Source organism: Oryx dammah, unplaced genomic scaffold (genome assembly GCF_014754425.2).
Source record: "Oryx dammah isolate SB20612 unplaced genomic scaffold, SCBI_Odam_1.1 HiC_scaffold_4, whole genome shotgun sequence".
NCBI classification, from domain to species: Eukaryota; Metazoa; Chordata; class Mammalia; order Artiodactyla; family Bovidae; genus Oryx; species Oryx dammah.
In genome coordinates this window covers 68,997,340-69,018,117 of record NW_024070188.1, presented here as the reverse complement: position 1 = coordinate 69,018,117, position 20,778 = coordinate 68,997,340, and the positions used below count along the sequence as shown (strand labels likewise).

General features: G+C 37.9%; 1 protein-coding gene across 12 annotated transcripts in view; it reads right to left on the bottom strand.

Annotated features, from left to right (window-relative positions):
• Nucleotides 1-20,778, bottom strand: part of UTRN (utrophin) — a 547,129-nt gene that overhangs the window by 200,465 nt on the left and 325,886 nt on the right. The gene's annotated exons all lie outside the window — the stretch shown is intronic.

Below are 20,778 nucleotides of genomic sequence, written 5' to 3'. Positions count from 1 at the left end.
ATCCAAACATGCAAAATTCATATTGTAAACAACATATTCTTAAGTTATGGTCCTGGAGTAAACCATAAAGATGGCTATGAAAATGTCTAGAAAAATGGAGAAAAGAATATTTCTGCTGGTCTAGTCTATCTTTATTATCTTCATCATTAAAGGAAAACTTTGTTGGAGAATCTGGTTAAAAATAATTAATTTTATTACAAGCATAATGAAATGACAAATCAAATCATGGGAGTTTGCATTTCAGTGTAAGGAAACTATCAACAACTTGTAACATATTATACCTTAGAATTTTCTGTTCAAAAAAGTCAACATAATATATTACCATTCGTAAGACACTTAAAATTCATATATATAAATTATAAGCAAGAACCCTTATATGGTGCCAAAAGTCATCACATTCTTATAAAAAAGTAACAGAATAACTGCCAAAGAGACCACAAGCCAAAGAAATTCAGAATAGGCTTAAATATTTTAAAAATCTGGATAGAAAAGAAGGGCTAGCTACTAACAGTTCAGAAAACTTGACTGTACTAAAAGCAAAAAGCCTTTTAATGGCAACCACAAATAATTTGAGGTTTTGTTATTGATAAAATAATTCACATTAGCTGATAATGGCCCAAATACATAAAAAAAATTACAACATATTAACCAGCCTAGCAATCCTACTCTTACATGAAATATCCAAGAATAAATTACATGTTCACATAAAAAAAACTGTATAGGAATATTCATAGCAGCATTGTTCATAATAGCCAAAAAAGAAGAAAATGCAAATATCCATCAACTGATGAATGAATATATAAAAAATGGTATATCCTACAATGGAATATTAGCAATAAAAAAATACCGATACAAACTACAACACGGACAATTCTTGAAAATATGATGCTTAGTGAAAAAAGCCAGTCAAAGAGTACCACAAACCATATGAAACCATATGAAATATGTGGAATGGCAAATCTATAGACATAGAATATAGATTCGAGGTTGCCAGGGGGCTGGAGATTAGAAAACACTGGGAAGGCATTAGGGGACTTCCTTTCAGAGTGATAAAAATTATTTAAAATAGACTGTAATAATGGGTGTGCAATTGCATGAGTAAACTAAATACCACTGAACTATACAATTTAAAAGGGTTAAGTTACATGGTATGAGAATCAAATCTCAATAAAGCTGTTAAAATTTTTTTTAATATATTAATAAAACAAGTCCTTCCTCCACTGAACTCATTGATCCCAACCTTATAAATCCTATTTCTGAACCAACTCTGCCAGAAGCAGAAAGAATCTAAACCATTCCAGCCATGAATCATGGATAATTACTGTAAAGTCTTCTTGTTGTCACCCACATGGCAGCTCTAACCAGGGATGACCAGCCCTCAGTGGGTAGTCAGAAATTGATAGGCAACAATTACCAGGTTTGCAACAGATCACAGGGCTCCTATGCCCAAATTCTTCAATCCAAGATACTTCTTGGTGTCCGCCTATCAGAATTTTTCTACACCCTTGTCCTCATGACCTATTTACTATTTACCTTACTTGAATGTGGGCGCAAGTCACTTCAGTCATGTCTGACTTTTTGTGACCCTATGGCTTGTAGCCTATCAGGCTTCTCTGTCCATGGGATTCTCCAGGCAAGAATACTGGAGCAAGTTGCCAAGCTCTCCTCCAGGAAATCTTCCCAACCCAGGGACTGAACTCGCACCTCTTATGTCTCCTGCATTGCCAGGCGTTTGTTTACCACTGGCACCACCTAGGAGAGCTCTAAATTCTCAAGTTCTTGACCACTGGGGAGACTGCTGCTGCTGCTGCTAAGTCACTTCAGTCGTGTCCGACTCTGTGTGACCCCATAGACGGCAGCCCACCAGGCTCCCCCATCCCTGGGATTCTCCAGGCAAGAACACTGGAGTGGGTTGCCATTTCCTTCTCCAATGCATGAAAGTGAAAAGTGAAAGGGAAGTCGCTCAGTCGTGTCCGACTCTTAGCGACCCCATGGACTGCAGCCTACCAGGCTCCTCCGTCCATGGGATTTTCCAGGCAAGAGTACTGGAGTGGGGTGCCATAAAATGGGGTGCCACAAATCCCATGCCTGGATTTGTCCTCTTTGTGCTTCACCCACCAGCCTGGACACCTATCTGGAGGTGGCTGACAGCAGGAATTGCCTTAGGCAATCTGATCTGACCGCCAGCTTGTACAGCTGGGTGTCTGCAGCTAACAGAATACCTATCACTGCCCATCAAACTCCAGAACCTTCCACCTCCTAAGCAGATACTAATCAGACAATATGTGAGATTACAGAACAGTTAAGTATTGATGAAACATTTTCTGAGAAAGTGCAAAATAAGATTTTTTTCATTTATTTTCAGTTTCCTGGGGTTGAATAAAATCATTTGGAAAGAATTTATCATACTGCAGGGAAGATAAAGAATGAAAATTATCCTAACAGATCACTAAAAATATCCAGTCAATCTCTCAAACAGAACTCAAGAGAATATTTGTGTATTATAGCACATTAAATGGTAGGTGTTTCTTTTAGATGATTATTTCGGTGACTATCTCAAAGAAACTGTGCGTTCACTGAGAAAATGTCCTCACTGCAAAACAATGGATAATTCAATACCACAGTTCTGAGAGATAATGTATTTCTGTTTTCAAAATGAGAAGTGGGAGATTATATTTCAAGTTTCCTAACTCCTTAAAAACTATATTATCTGACTGAGTAGGTGAAAGAATTATAAATCTACACTCCCAATTCATTCTCTTAAATGCCTCTTTGCAAATAAGGAATGAAGTATTGGCAAAGTACTAAATTATGCCATTTATTAATTGCCTAAAAGCAAACTGAAAGAAAGGTAAAAGTTTAAAATGGTGTATACTCTTACACAGCATCTCAAACATTTGTGAAAGCTAATCATTGGTATGTCCTCATTATTACCACAGAATGAAAATAAACATGTAAGTCTAAATATTAGCAGCCATTTGAGAAGTGAGTTTCCGAGGTTCAATACTGAAAACAATATTTTATAAAACTGTATATCTCTGCTGTTAATAAAGACAATATAAAGGTCTGAGGACACAGAAGCCATATTTGCTAATACTTTAGTCCTCATACTTCTGGATTTTCCCAGGGAAACATTTAGTTAAGATAAAAACCTTTCTTTAATCTGGCTGTAAATTTCTGATATAGTCAGCTCTCCATATCTGTGCGTTGATCTTCCTCAGATTCAACAAACCTCAAATCAAAACTGTTAAAAAAAAAAAACTTCCAAAAAGTCCCACAAAACAAAATTTGAATTTTCTGTGTGCTAGCAACTAATTACATAGCATTTACACTAAGTATTCGGTATTTTAAGTAATCTAGAGATGATTTAATGTACATAGGAAGATGTGCATAGGTCATGTGCAAATACTCAACTATTCTATGTATATGGCTCTTTGGGTTTTGGTATTTGCAGGAGGTCCTGGAGTCAATCCCCTGCAGACACCTGGGACAACTGTACTTAGGGGGCGGGGCGTGAGGGGAAATGCCCAGAGACTCTGTATACTGTTTCTCAATTCAATTTCCTTTTTTGTTGCAGTGTATTTAGAAAAGACTTCTTTATTGGATACAGTTGTCATGCAGAATCCAGACAAGACAAATAACCAAAAATCCCAATTTTTAAAAAGGATTTTCATATCCTTTAGAGCAAGTGGCTTTCTAATAGGACTGAGTTAAGAGAAAATTGAGTTTTTCCTCGCCAGAACTTTTTCTCTCAAGATACTCTGAAGGCTGGATGAGCCTCAGGGAACTCAGAGCTTACAGAGATGCGGGTACTAATAAATTTCCTTACGTCTTGATGTACCCTAGGGTCTCCTCAGGTGCCTCAGAAGCCAACACATCTGAGGGACTTTTCCCTTAACATCTGAATGTCAGTTCTCCAGGATTTCTCAGAAAAGTTCAAGATTACTTCACCATGGAAAATTTAGCTTTTCTTCCTTCTAAATTCTTTTCCTTGCTTTGCTTTTCAGAGCATTAGTATGCCATAGTGACATACAAGACATTATTGCCTTCCCAATGTCAACTGGAATTTCAACAAAATTTTAAACAAAATGAAAACTTTTTTTTTTTTTAATAAAAGGGAAAAAAAAGAACTTGAAGCCCTCACAAACAAGAAATGGGAGAATCAGCAAACTCAAGGAGAACTGACCCACAGCAGATGAAATGAAAGAAAATATTCTATATTTCCTTGAAATCGTGACAAGCACTGTTCTCAACATCTTTGATTACCTGCTAAATTACCATCATTTTCCAGTATCTACGCCCAGCTCTCTGTTCTGCCTGCTCCTCCTTTCCAACACAAAACCAGTTTTTCCCTTAATTATTTGTTCCCACAAATTACCCTGTCGTTTCTGAATTTTAAAGAATGACGAATCATGAACCATGAATATTTTACAAGTTCTGTAAAATGAAATTTCTTTACAAGCTTCCTCTCTTTGTTCCAACACTTGGAACATGAGCTGTATGGTAAAAATATCCAAGGACCAGCAGAGCTGGAGTTTGCCAGGTGAAATGAGTGAATTCCAGGCAGGAAGTTACTCAGGAGCAGGCCCAGAACATCTTAAAATGAATAGTTACATGTGTACATACACACATGGGTTTTTACTTCTAGTAAAGAAATTGCAGAAGTGTGCCTTCCTTTCTTATCCTGGGAGAGGGTGTCAGTTAATCAGGCTCAGTAACAGACCAGGTCTGAGAAGAGTCTTCTCAATATAGTTGATCTGACAGTCTCTGCTCCATCGTGACCAGTGTCAGGGGACATCATTTCTAATACACTACAAGGACAAAGTGACAAGAGAGCCAAAATTGAAATAAGAAAAGTATCTTCAAAAGAAGATACTTCTTCCTTTCCTCACTCAGATCAAAAGAAGCCCAAAAAGTCTTCTTAGGATGCTTATTGTAAAAGATGGGGAGCTGAGTGATAGATAAGGAAGGGTGAAAAATAAAGCAAAAGACAGAGTCAGATAGGCCAATACTGTCCTCAAGTCACTAAACAGGGGAAAATGTATTAGTGATGTGCAGAATGATTGAAAAACACCAATGACAAATGAACCATTAAGTTCAAAACTACTCAATAAATACTTATTAATAACCTGCTATGCATAAGCACCCTGAAGACCATCAAAGTAAGACTAAGCTCTCTTTTTGAATGTTAATCCTTCTCACAATAAAAATTTAGTAATTCCCAGATGCCATTTTTGAATGCTCTACACTTTTAAAAACTGTCTTCCATTTTCCAAAGTTCCATGCTGCATTAGCAGGTGTGCAATATGTCTAAAATGACATGAATATATTAAATTCTGAAGTGCTCTTATAGGTGGAATTATTTTTCAAATATCTAAATCACGTCCTGGTGATAAGAGGAGCAAAGTTTCAGCTCAGGAGTACTATAATTACACGGAAACATCTACAATGTAGTTTAAAAAAAGATGAAGAATTCATCAGTGCTTTAGAGGCTCAGTCTCTATATCTGAAAAATGTATGTTAGCAAGGGCTTTTAGGATTCAGTGTCCCTGCTACTTTGCTGGACAGACAGAATGGTCACCACAAAAGTCAGAATTGTGGTCAATTCTTAAGAGAAAGGAGGCCGGTCCAACTAGGGAGGCACACAGAGACAGCTTGAAAGGACTGGCAACAACTCTTTCCTGAGGGCTTGGGTTTTTTTTAATTTAAAAACTGTTTCATTCATTTATTTTTGTTTGTGCTGGGTTTTTGTTGCACAGGCTTTTTCTCTGAGTTGCGGAGGGTGGGGGCTACTCTCCAGCTGCTGTGTGTGGCTTCTCAATGTGGTGGCTTCTCTTGTCGTGGAGCACAGGCTTTAAGGCATGCAGGCTTCAGCAGCTGTGGCTCCTGGCCTCTAGAGCAAAGGCTCAATAGTTGTGGTGCGTGGGCTTAATTTCTCCATGGCATGTGGAATCCTCCTATACCAGGAATTGAACCTGCGATGACAGGCAGATTCTTTACCACTGAGCCACCAGGAAGGAGCCAGAGCTTGTTTTTATTACGATTCTTCATACTGAACATATATGCTTTATATATCATTCTATATATATGCTGTACTGCACAATAAGAAGAAATACACTGAGTGTTCCTAGAACACACAAAAAAACTGGTATCAGTGACTTGTCTCATGGGAAAAAAATACTCACTACACATCTTTTCCACTTTTAAAAAAATTAAATATATGCAGCACTTTTTGAAAAATCAGTAAAAGCCAGTATGTTAAAACTTCACCCATTCATCACATTAACATCAAGGGAAGGTCATGAAGATTTGCATTCACCGTTAAAGGGAAAGATCTCAAATATGAGAGTTAGTGTTTCTAATGCCCACATTCAGTATAAAAAGTTTGTTTGAAAAAGAGCTGCAAATGTAGTAACCAACTTTCCATACACACAGTGGTGGTGGTGATGGTGGTGGTTTAGTTGCTAAGTCGTGTTCGACTCTGGTGACCCCATGGACTATAGCCCACCAGGCTTCTCTGTCCATGGGATTTCCCAGGCAAAAACATTGGAGTGGGGTGCCACTTCCTTCTCCACACAGGTGGTAATCATCAAATTTAACAGCTGTAGAGCCTTATTTCTACAGCTCAAATATCAAGATGTATTATAGGTACAGGTTAAGTGACCTGATTAGTTAAACCAGTCCTATCCCAGATCCTCCCACCTCCCAGGGCAGGTTGTTCTTCTCCACAATGACAGTTGATATATCCCAAGAAGATATGGATTGTGAATCAGCCAATCTCTAACCCTAGGCCTCAGAGTGGGAAATTAAGATTCATAGAATAAAAAACTCTCTATCTCAAAACACCAATCAAAATAAAATCAACTGTTTCCAAGTCCTCTAATTAGATGACTCAATTTAGATAATCAATAAACTAAAAAACCCAGTTCAGACAGCAATCAATAAATGAATGTTCCATCTAGTCAAGGCTATGGTTTTTCCTGTGGTCATGTATGGATGTGAGAGTTGGACTGTGAAGAAGGCTGAGTGCCGAAGAATTAATGCTTTTGAACTGTGGTGTTGGAGAAGACTCTTGAGAGTCCCTTGGACTGCAAGGAGATCCACCAGTCCACTCTGAAGGAGATTAGCCCTGGGATTTCTTTGGAAGGAATGATGCTGAAGCTGAAACCCCAATACTTTGGCCACCTCATGCGAAGAGTTGACTCATTGGAAAAGACTCTGATGCTAGGAGGGATTGAGGGCAGGAGGAGAAGGGGACGACCGAGGATGAGATGGCTGGATGGCATCACTGACTCGACGGACGCAAGTCTGACTGAACTCCCGGAGTTGGTGATGGACAGGGAGGCCTGGTGTGCTGTGATTCATGGGGTCGCAGAGTCAGACACGACTGAGCGACTGAACTGAACTGAACTGAACTGAATATCAAGTAATATCTACCAAAGAAAAAGTCAAAGTCAAGTATTGGAAGTTCTAAATAAGCATGGTTTTAGCAGAGCTTTAGTGGAATTCTTGTGAGATAAGAACCAATGGTTTCAGAGAGAAGTTTCAAGCACTGGAGTTCTGTATACATTTCAAAAAATGAGTTGCCACATTCCTCCCAGGAATGCAATAATGAAAGCATACTATATGCATTTAGATAGCAAAGGAAATATACATAGGGACAAAAACTGTAAGAGATGAATAAAACACCTGATTAAAGTCATGTTTATATATATGCCCCCAAAGAATTGAATGCAGGGACTCGGCCCTGTACACCCATACTCACAGCAGCATTATTCACAAAACCAAAAGATGGAAGCAGCCCAAATGTCCATCAACAGAAAAATGGATAAGCAAAGTGTCTTATTCAACATACAATGGAATAGTGCTCACCCTTAAAAAGGAAGGAAACTGACAAACGCTGCAACATGGATGAATCTCGAGGACAAGATGCAAAGCAAAATAAGCCAGTCGTCAAAATAGATACACAGTATGATTCTTCCTTTATGAGGTAACTAGAGTATTCAAAATCAGAGACACCAAGTAGAATGCTGGTTGCCAGGGTCTTAGGGAAAGAGGGAATGAAAGTCATTGTGTAATAGGCAGAGTTTCAGTTTTACAAAAGGAAAAGAGTTCTGGAGATGAATGATGACTATGGTTGCATAATAATGGAAATGTACTTCATGTAGAATTGTATACCTAAAAATTACTAGGATAGTAAATTTTATATTTATGTGTGTATTATACCACAACTTTTAAATGAGAAAGTAAAAATCAGCCCATATGGTGCTGAAACAATTATTTTCTAGCATACCTGTTACCAAAATTACACATATATATAATTTCATGTGTTTGTATACATATATAAGACCTGTAATGGTTGTATATTTCTCTGTTTCCTCCACGAACTACAGGCAAAATAAATGTTAATATATCCTATGTTTATGTAAAAAGTCATGTTAAGAATTATGGACTATTTATTACTGATGCATAAGCTTTATTACTGATGCATAAGAGCTTTTCAGATTTATTGAAATAATTTTTGTAGTACCTGAAAAACAAATGGAAAAGGTTAGAGATTATAGGGGGACTGGTTGAAAATTTTAAATCAGCAGTCTCATTAATTCTCTAAGTAAATATCAATTACTTAATATATATATATATATATATTTTGAAGTATAGCTGATTTACCATACTCTGCTACTTTCAGGTATAGAGCATACTGATTTGTCTTCTGTGTTTTTTTGTAGCTTATATTCCATGATAGGCTATTAAAAGATATTGGGTAGCATAGATAACTCCCTATGCTATATAGTAAATCCTTGTTTCTTATCTACATATATTTTAATCAAGAACTTTATAAATCTATATTCACTTTCTTTAAAAGTTTGAGGCAGTGAAACTTTACTGGCCACTGTCAGGCCTTAATTTCTGTGATACAGCTACAGAAATATTGTCTCAAAAGAAAACTATTTACTTGGCCCAATGTCAATGGAAAGATTTTCAGCTGGAAATTGATTTTTCCCATTTCAGTCTTAGACTAAGCTTTATAAATCTCCAATTTTGTTTCTATTTTCAAAATAATTAAGCATTATTCAATGTTTCCCAATCATTTCTGACATATATGCAGGTATAAAAGGAAGGTACAATTTATTCAGCTGATCCAAAGAAATAATTTATGCTTTGTTCCACATTGCATAGAATTGATTCTAATAAGTAACAGACGACTGAAAGGCACTAGGAAAAATATTCAGACCAAATCAATTCACAAGTATTTTTATTATTACATTTCCTCATAAACTTGGTAGCTTTTCTCTGAACAAAGCATACCAATTTTTTCCCTTGAATCCTCAAGCGTCTAAGCCACTTCCTTTGAAAAATCTAAGGGAATTCTAACTGTAGTGGTTTTATGTCAGATACTGTTTATAAACCAAAAACAGGCAAAATGCTTCCTTAACAAAGTTCAAGTTTTCAATTCTGAGAATTAACAAAGTCGAAAAATCACAAGTATCAAATGCACATAGGAATCAAATATACAAACGCCTTACCAACAAATGATCCTATCAAATTTCTCCATGGAAAACGTACACCATAAAAACACAACTCAGAGTTATGTAAGTACACAGATTTTCATATGCCAGGTAGCCTGTATGGGTATTTGAAATATCTGATGAAGGTAGAAGGACATTTTTGTAAGATTCTATCTGGTACTGGGGGCCTCCCCAATGGCTCAGTGAGTAAAGAAGCCTCCGGCAATGCAGGAGACACAAGGAGATGGAGGTTCCATCCCTGGGTTGGGAAGATCCCCTGGAGAAGGAAATGATAACCCACTCCAATAGTCTTACCTGGAAAATCCCATGGACAGAGGAGCCTGGTGGGCTACAGTTCAAAAGGTCACAAAGAGTTGGACACAACTGAGCGACTAAGCACACACATCCAGCATCAGTTAATTCATTTTGTTGTTGTTCATTCATTGCTGACCTAGTATTACGGATGTTTACTGTGTCTCCTCTGTATTTGAAACTTAGCTTTCTCTTGTGCTCAAATTATATCCATTGGTTTCTTTCCAGTAGCATCTCATCATTTCCTCCATGTATATCATCTAACTGGATACAAGTCTCTCAGCCTTATGAATTTGGTTTCATGGCATTTGGTTTAATTCCACTGCCTAAATTAATAAATAATAACTATACTCATTGCCTCATGAAATATTGACTTTTAAACTAAGTTCCTAAAACTCCTTACTCAAATGCTTTCTTAAACGTCTAGGACTGTCTATACTAGCCTACTACTATCTTGCCAAGAGCCTGCTGGACATCTCTGCTGGAGAGCTGACAGATGTCAAAATCTCAATAAATCTAGAGCACAACTCTTCATCCCCTCCCACTGTCCCTTTTGTCCAGTCTCAACCAACCTTAGCCTCACTTCACTCTTTCTGGTAATGGTGCTCGCAACCATGCCTCTGGTCCTCTTAGCTGAAATCTTGCAAAGCATCTCCAACTCTTCCCTCTTCTTCTCTTATATACCCCTGATAACCAGATATCGGTGACTATTTTACACTGATTCTAACTGCCCAAATCAACTAATGCTTGCTGACATTTCCGTTCTTGTTCATTATCTTGCCTATAGCATTAATAACATCACCATACCTGGTTCTCCCCGTTCCTTCCACCTACCTCTCTATGTTACATTTTGTGGCTGGATTAATCTTTCTAAGATACAGTGAGGCTCTCTCCTTTGCTCAAAAACCTTTAACAACTTCTTTGAATCTAGAAAGCATCACACTCAAAAATTTTTAGGAGAAATCCAAATTCTCTGACCTAATTCTACATTTTTCCTTTTAATAAGTACTACTTGGTGATACTGCCTTAATCCCTTTTCTAAAACACTACCCACCCAACTGTCCCTTCCAACCCTGGTGCCCTTTTCCCCTTTCTACCATTCTCGCAGTCCCCAGATTACCAGTTTTCCCAACTAGAAGCTATGTCTCTCAAGTCAGAATTACTCTAACACTTTGTGCCTCTCTTTCAATAATAACTTCACCCTACTTGTCTTCTTTTATTGCTACAGTGATACAGTTTTATCTGCCCTCTAAAATTCCAGAGTTTTTTTAAAGGCATCACTATCTTTCATCTTTATATCTTTCTTTCTTGAACCAAGGCAGGATAATTTCCCTAAGATGTGCTCTACAACCTGTTGTTGAATGACAGGAACAAATTTCATAAATATTCATTAAAAAAAGAAAAAAGCCTTGAAATCTGTAAAACACTGACACAGCAAAGAATGAACTGGGAATATTGAAGCCAATATATTTCCTCTTTATACAGCTTGCAAGGCCCAAGGACCTTTTACACCAAGAATTTCAAACAGCTGACTCAGTCATCTATTCCAAAGGGAGCTATTCTTTTTCTTCACTAAATTCTGTGTGTACCATAATGAAATTGAAAGAAACCCTCCTCGGTGTCCTAAACAAGATCCATTTCCATCTATAAATTAAATAAATACAACACTTTGTAAAGAATTTCAAAGATGCATTTTATATTTAAGTTCCTTAAATGATTAAAATACTTTGTAGATGTAAACTTTACTGATGTCAGTAATGTTTCTATTAAGATTTATAAAATGTAGTGCCTTGGACTGCGAGGAGATCCAACCAGTCCATCCTGAAGGAAATCAGCCCTGAATATATGCTGAAGCTGAAACTCTAATACTCTGGCCACCTGATGTGAAGAACTGACTCATTGGAAAAGACCCTGGTGGTGGGAAAGATGGAAGGCAGGAGGAGAAGGGGACAACAGAGGATGAAATGGTTGGATGGCATCACTGACTCGATGGCCATGAGTTTGAGTAAGTTCCAGGAGTTGGTGATGGACAGGGAAGCCTGGTGTGCTGCAGTCCTTGGGGGCACAAAGAGTCAGACACAACTGACTGACTGACTGAATAGAAAAGTGCCAATCAATTATTTCAACCTTTCTCACATCAAAGATGAAGAAACTGAAGGTCAGAGAACTTAAATGACTTGATTCAACTCATGCAGCTCATAAAGTTGCAAAGTCAGGACCCACACTGTATTCAGTCCTCAAGTCAAGAGAGCCACTCTGCTGAGTGATAAAATACAGCCAGTAAAAAAGTAAGTTTATATGAGAGATTCTTCTGTAATTTTCTGGAAAAAACCTGGCTGATAGGAAGCACTGTCATAGCATGTCTTTATAACACCTCTCCTACAGTCAGCCTTCTGCAGCCACAGGTTCAACTGATTCAACCAACCTCATATCAAAAGTATTGGGTGCTAAGCGGCTTCCATTCTGTCCGACTCTGCGACCCTATGGACAGTAACCTGCCAGGTTCCTCTGTTCATGGGATTCTCCAGGCAAGAATACTGGAGTGGGGTGCCATTTTCTACTCCAGGAAATCTTTCTGACTCAGGGATTGAACCTGCGTCTTATTTCTCCTACCTTGGCAGGCAGGTTCTTCACCACTAGCTCCACCTGGGAAGCCCTCAAAAGTATTAGAGAAAAGAAAATTCCACGTAGTTCCAAAAAGCAAAATTTGAATTTGCCACACAGCAGCAGCAGCAATTATTTACATAGCACTTACATTTACAATGATTTACAATGTTAATCATGTAATTTACAATGATTTACATAGTATACCCAGTATATTAGGTACTATAATTAATCTTTGGTCACCTGATGCAAAGAGCTGACTCACTTGGAAAGACCCTGATGCTGGGAAAGATTGAGGGCAGGAGGAGAAGGGGACGACAAAGGATGAGATGGCTGGATGGCATCACCAACTCAATGGACATGGGTTCGGGTGGACTCCAGGAGTTGGTGATGGACAGGGAGGCCTCGCATGCTGCAGTTCATGGGGTGGCAAAGAGTTGGACACGACTGAGCAACTGAACTGAACTGATGTTTCCTCTGTTAGTGGGTAGTAAGCATTACCTGCACAGTCATTTGTATCCTATGATAACTATCACATCCCTAACCTGTATCTGTCAGAGAAGGCAATGGCAACCCACTCCAGTACTCTTGCCTGGCAAATCCCATGGATGGAGGAGCCTGGTAGGCGGCAGTCCATGGGGTTGCTAGGAGTCGGACACGACTGAGTGACTTCACTTTCACTTTTCACTTTCATGCATTGGAGAAGGAAATGGCAACCCACTCCAGTGTTCTTGCCTGGAGAATCCCAGGGACAGCGGAGCCTGGTGGGCTGCCGTCTATGAGGTCGCACAGAGTCAGACACAACTGAAGTGACTTACAGCAGCAGCAGCAGCATAATTAATCAAGAGATGGTTTAAAGTATATGGGATGATATGTATAGGCTAATATATGCAAATACTAAGCCATTTTATATAAGGGACTTGATTTTGTTCTCCTAGGGTCATGGGTGGACCAAGGGACAACTTATACTTTTTGCTCTAAACATACCTTACCAGTAAGTACTGTCTTTATACTAATATTATAAAATTACTAATAATATCACTCTCAGATATGTAGATGACACCACCCTTATGGCAGAAAGTGAAGAGGAACTAAAAAGCCTCGTGATGAAAGTGAAAGAGAAGAAACCTATATGCAGGTCAGGAAGCAACAGTTAGAACTGGACATGGAACAATAGACTGGTTCCAAATAGGAAAAGGAGTACGTCAAGGCTGTATATTGTCACCCTGCTTATTTAACTGCTATGCAGAGTACATCATGAGAAACGCTGGACTGGAAGAAACGCAAGCTGAAACCAAGATTGCCAGAAGAAATATCAATAACCTCAGATATGCAGATGACACCACCCTTATGGCAGAAAGTGAAGAGGAGCTAAAAAGCCTCTTGATGAAAGTGAAAGAGGAGAGTGGAAAAAGTTGGCTTAAAGCTCAACATTCAGAAAACTAAGATCATGGAATCTGGTCCCATTACTTCATGGGAAATAGATGGGGAAACAGTGGAAACAGTGTCAGACTTTATTTTGGGGGACTCCAAAATCACTGCAGATGGTGACTGCAGCCATGAAATTAAAAGACACTTACTCCTTGGAAGGAAAGTTATGACCAACCTAGATAGTATATTCAAAAGCAGAGACATTACTTTGCCAACAAAGGTCCGTGTAGTCAAGGCTATTGTTTTTCCAGTAGTCATGTATGGATGTGAGAGTTGGACTGTGAAGAAAGTTGAGCGCCGAAGAATTGATGCGTTTGAACTGTGGTGTTGGAGAAGACTCTTGAGAGTCCCTTGGACTGCAAGGAGATCCAACCAGTCCATTCTAAAGGAGATTAGCCCTGGGATTTCTTTGGAGGGAATGATGCTAAAGCTGAAACTCCAGTACTTTGGCCACCTCATGCGAAGAGTTGACTCATTGGAAAAGATTCTGATGCTGGGAAGGATTGGGGGCAGGAGGAGAAGGGGACGACAGAGGATGAGATGGCTGAATGGCATCACCGACTCGATGGACTCCGGGAGTTGGTGATGGACAGTGAGGCCTGGCGTGTTGCAATTCATGGGGTTGCAAAGAGTCGGACACGACTGAGCGACTGAACTGAACTGAACTATATTAATTAGTCTTCTCTAATTTTCAAATAGAGGTGGTTCAGAATGAAATAGACACCATTTGCAACAATCATTGGCCCAGCATGAGAAAAGTCACTTTCCAAAGCAGATGGGAGTTTCTACAATCCTTTCCTGTTTTCTAGAGTGAAACTTCCTCTTTTGGAGGAAACGTGTGAAAGATCCATTTATAAATAAAATTCTATAAATGTTCATGCTTTATTTCCCCTTGGATTTGATGATACAGCATTATAATACAGATGATTTCTAAAATACCTGTGAAGATATCAGAACAAAACACCTATTATTAATCCCATTTAAAAATAATAAACCAGCATATCTCTCTTATCAGCTGATCCCACAAATTTGTATATGGCTATTGTTCTTAAATCTGGTGTCATAATTCTACTATTTTTTTTTTTTAATTATGGAACACCACACTTTGTAAGACCAAAGAACAAAACAGATTGGGTTTGGATACTGTATTTATATAAATAGCTTATACACAGAAAATAATCAACCAGTTATTAATTAAAATTTCATGAAATATAATAAAATACTTCATAAACAGGATGAAAATCTATTTATACCAAGATTAAGTAAATTTCTAAATGGATGAGCAAAAATAAACAGTGACTTTAAATAAAGTAACTATACCCCGCCCCCCCAAAAAATAAGAAGTAGGTTTAAAGAAAGAAGAGGAACAAAAAGGAAAAAGAAAAGTAAATGGATATGGAGCAGAGGAGGAAGAAAGAAAATAAGCATTTCTTTTCCATAACCATCCAGATCACCCTACCTGTTCTCTTGAGCATTTCCTGGGAAATGAAGCCATGTTTACCACACTCTCAAAATGGGATCTTATAAGCAGGATAAAAGGCATGGCGGTGTCTTAAGTATGAAGAGAAGCTTACCTGTGAACACTAGGCGAATCCTATACCTTCCCTAACCAAGTATTAGTGACATTCACCGGTTTCATATACACAGATGGCCCATGTTGAGTATTAAAATTTACAAGAGTCTGCATTTGCTAATAAGGAGGAAATACACAAATGTAAGAAGATAGTATAAGTGCCATATTAAAGATATTAACTTTATAAGCACCATGGGAGTTCCTGGGAGAGGGTAAACTAATTCTGCCTGAAAGCACTCAAAGGGAATTCTCTGAGAAGACAGCATCTGAGATGAGCCCTGAAAGATCAGTAAATATTTCTAGAAAGAAGGCATTCGGGGCAAAGGAAGGGCACAAAATCAAAATAATGCATGGTTCCTTTGAAGACCCATGACAAAATTGATGTACAGTGTGGTCTATTCACATTAGCAATAAAATAACTATTTCTCTCTAAAGTAGAACTCAGATTGCTATTCCCACTATGGCTAATAATTATTAAATAAGAAGATTACAATTAAATAAGCATTTTCCTACGTATTTTGTCTATAATAGCTCATTTAATCCTCACAACAACCCTGAGAGGTATGTGCAACTATTACTCTCCCCATTTTATGGATGAAAATACTGAGGCCCAGAGAGGTTAACAAAGTCACGCAATTTGATTTCAGGATGTCCTTAGAGCCATGTTCTAACCCATATACTGAAATGTCAATCCTCATGATACTGCGCCAGGGCAGCCCTTACTCTACAAGCATCTAATGCCTGTCTAATAAATATACTCCATACAAAAAGAAGAAAGATCTGAGACCTCACACTCACCTCCTGCTTCTCCTTAGAACCCTTTTCCACTTCTCTACTTTTCCTTCTTTCCTCTCATTGTTTCAGACTTCGACTTTCATTTCAGTCTCTGAGAATCCCTTATTCCCCCTCATTCTCATGGTAATGTCACCAACCTGGCAGGAGGATTAAAAGCAAAGAGTTCAGTGTCTGTGTGAGACAGACAGAGAAATCCCTGGGCTACTTGTCTCCAGCTCCCCATGCCTCTACAAGAGAAGGCAGACTTTCATGAAATACAGAAATAAAGATGCACAATGGATGGGAAAAAGTAGTAAAAAAAAAAAAAATAGGAAAGTATTATTTGTGATGCTATTTCTCATTCGTTACAATTCAGCAGGTCAACAGCAGAAATTGACGGTCTCTTAAATAATACATTTTAAAGTGTCATAGTTCTTCTTGCCCTTTACGAACTATGCTTTTTCAAGTTGACTTTTAAAATATGAAAGGGCTATATGTTTACCAATTTGGCAGATGGTACCTTTATTAGAGCAAGAACAGAAGCTAAAAGGGGAACAGCACAGACACATGGATTCATTTACCTACGTGTAAGAGTTGAAGGAACCAAAACCGGAGCAAAAACACATTAGCCAATAAAATTCAAATGCAGAGTTTAGCAGCACAGGTGGGTACTTAAAAATGATTTAAATGAACTGGCAGGTAGTAGTGACATTTTCCATTCTGCAATCATGGCCATGACAATGTGTTATGGTCTCTAAATTCACAAACCAACCTCAAATAAGTCAGGCTCAATAGAAGCAGACAGTAACCAAACTAATGGTACAAAAGGTATACAATATATTATATTGCTTTTGTATTCTCAGCAAAAAGGAGAAAGAAAGGGAGACAGATAGACAGACAGACTCATATATGCATACAGGATACCTGGCTTAGGGCTATGGCTCACACTTATATATGGTGAGTTAAAGACCTTTTTTTAGACACCAAATACATTTTCTGGGTGGTCTGGATTTTCTCACTCACGAGGTTTTAAAACACTTCTTTATTTCTAACTCAACTGTAATATAAACATTAACTCGCAAAAGTCACACTCTCAGAATTGGGAGAGATTTTAAGAGGTCATTTAAATTCTCTTCTTTCCTATGGAGTCAGTCGAACTTTGTCTTCTCCAGATTATGTGCTTCAAGTCACAAAGGTAAGACACTTTATGTTTTCGGTACATTGGCAAACTCAACCAAATTCCAGGGCAACTTCAGAGAGATGAAAGGAACTCTCCAGAAATAAAGCACATAGAACAATAAATGTGTTCACCACTGGGTACTTCCTGAGGAATTTTACATGGCTCATTATCACCTTTTTCCACGCAGACACCAAAACGTTTGAAGGGTAAATTGGACCTCTTCCATATTCTGGTTTAAGAGGTTGTAAAGCTATATTCTGCTCCATTTGTTAGTTATTCTACTTAATCCCATAATGGACTACATTTCTAGACTGGATAGGTATATTCTCAAATGATAATGGCATCATTTAAAGTAGAAAGTACTGCTTAAATGCCAATATTCCTGATGGCTTAAAAAGCAGTTGTACTTGGCTAATGAATATGAAATTGGTCATACTTCTATTTATTGATTGAAAAAATTAATGTTAACTTAAATGCCAACTGGAGAAGGAAATGGCAACCCACTCCAGTATTCTTGCCTGGAAAATCCCATGGACAGAGGAGCCTGGTAAGCTACCATCCATGGCATGGCAAAGAGTTGGACATGACTGAGAGACTTTACTTACTTTACTAAAAGCCAACTAGTCTACTGGCACAATAATAAAATGTGTATATTGACAAATGTGATCTGAATTTGCTGTACTCATTTAGTCACATATATAGCAAATTTGTAATATGCTACCAGAACTTTGAGAGAGTCATTTATTATTTTAAACTTACTATGATCACAAAGCAGTTATATCTAATATAATGGGCTCTTTGCTAAGTGTCAAAATGCACTGATTCCATTTTAAAAGACTAAATAGTTTAATTTCATCAAGAATTACACATGGTCAGTTTAACTCTCCTTTTACAAATAGTTCTTGAAAAAAGTATAAATTCTGATGGAACATGAAGCTTACTAAACACTACATCTAAGTATGTCATACTAAATCTCTGAGTATAAATAAAATATATTTGCTGCATCCTGACTTTATTGGCTGTTATTATTGTGTTTGGTGACACACCTTCGTGAAAAGCTCTAACAAATAAAGCATATAACTGTAATGTATTTTAATCTCCAAAAATTAATAATGACAGAGAAAAAGAACTGAGCAAAGGTTTTCATAGGGCCAGGTACATAGTAGGGGCTTCCCAGGTGGCACAGTGGTCAAGAATCTGCCTGCCAATGCAGGAGACACAGGTTTGATCCCTGGGTGGGAAAGATACCCTGGAATAGGAAATGGCAACCCATTCCAGCGTTCCTACCTGGAAAATTCCATGGACAGAGGAGCTTCACGAGCTAGTCCACAGGGCCGCAAAGAGTCGGACATGACTGAGCAACTGAGCACAGATACATAGTAAGCACAAATAGTTGTTTGTTAACCGAATGAATAGCTGGACAGATAAAGCTAGAATGGGCTCCGCTGTTTTAAATTTCATGATTAACTACTAAAATTAGTATTAAAATTATTTGAAACAAATGGATTTTGAAAATTAACTCTAAAGCTTTTTAGTCTGTGACTAAAACACAGTTAGCAATTTCCTATGTTTTGTACTTACCTAGTTTATACAGAAGTATAAATTCAAACTGAAGATTCACTGTGGCAGAGTAGTCATATATGTTGAAGAAATATTATTAAGGAATATCACATGCAATGAAACATTGTGCCTCACAGTATTAAAAATTAAAAAATAAGTATAATTGGCAAATTGAAAAATATTCAGCTGACTATATTTCCAACTTTTGAAATAGTGTAACATTACTGAGGAGAGGGGAGAACCTCAAATTTATGTCCCAACTCTTTTGTTTTCCAACATACGACAGTTACATCGAAAATTATTATCCTAATTCTAACTATCAAATAGTGACATATGACTTCTCTGAATGGTCACTATACCTTTTAATTTAGTTTGTAAAATAACCCATCTTCTGAATTACAGTGTAAGTGCATTAACACTCATATGTACTCTCTTTTTAAAACACCAAGGTGCAATTTAGTTAAAGTAAGCTTTTAGAGAACCAATACAGTACAGTCAGAGTAAGGGACTTCCCAAAGGTCTGCTAAATCTAGGGATAGATTTTGATGATCTGGAGGAACGACTGAATCGCATATTTCAGGTAATCCTCCCTAAGTTCTCAGACCAGGGCTGAATGATACTGAGTGGGTGGCAAAAAATTTGAGATTATGCTCCCTGCAAGTATACTTCCCAGTAGAATCGTAGGTCTATCTATATAGCTTATTAAATGCAAAGTGATCATGCTTAACAATCTGGCCATGAAGAACAGGGCTGATGGATTTTATAAGGAGCCAAATGTTAAAAACCACATTTCTTAAGAAAAGTCCAACTCAACTCTCCTGAAGTACAGGGGCTACGATCACTCTAATGTAAACCCAAGGACAATCAAATTCCTACAATTCATCCACAGAGAATGGTCACAACGACTTTAAACTGGAGGCTGTTCAAAGCAAATATAACCCAACACTCACAGCCTTAGCTTTCATGAACATAACTTCAGCAGATCTAGCTTTAACACATGTGCTGTTCTGATAATGTTAAAAGGAATTAGCTGTGAAACACCTGGAACCCAGGTTTCCAGGTCTGGAACCTGGGGACCTAATTGACACAACTTGCTTTTTCATACTTCTAATCATACTAGTTTAAACTCAGGGACTATCAAGTGAGATTTAAAATGATGGTTTTAAAATAATGAACCAATGGCAAGGACTGAATAGCTAAATCAATGGGTGATTTAAAATATTCTCAGTTCCTGTTACTAAACATGTTATCTGCATTCTAGAGAAAGCGTCTCTATTTGCCATGTAAGGTTATAATGAATCCAACTCTTCCCAAACTGGTATTAAATCATTAAGAACTTAAAACATGTGGACAGATAGAAGACAAGAACACACTCCTGTCTAACATCAACAAAAACTGCCTTCTGATTTCTCAAGAGATCACTCCCGTTGACCCTGAATGTAACCAACAATATAATAATATTATAGCACTAGCTCTGCTTGAAAATCAATAATACAGTGTCTGAGTTGAATTCATGGTGCTTTATTCAATAGTGGATTTCTGTTCACAGATTCAAAGGCAAAGGAATAGTCAATAAAAGCCACAAACAGTCTTCTCATACTCCTGACAGATTTCTTCACCAGGTGGTGGAGCACCATGGCAGGTTGGCTGGGCTGCAGCCCACCTGTGCCTGGAGTAGAACGTGGCACAAGAAATGCAGGCTCGCAATTCACAAGAGCAGAACCGGCGTAAATTTCAGAGAGACTATCCAGTGAGCCAGTGGGCATATGATTTGGAGAGACGAAAGAATTCTTTTCAAACACTGGAAAAACATTCTGGGTCTTAGGAAATACTAA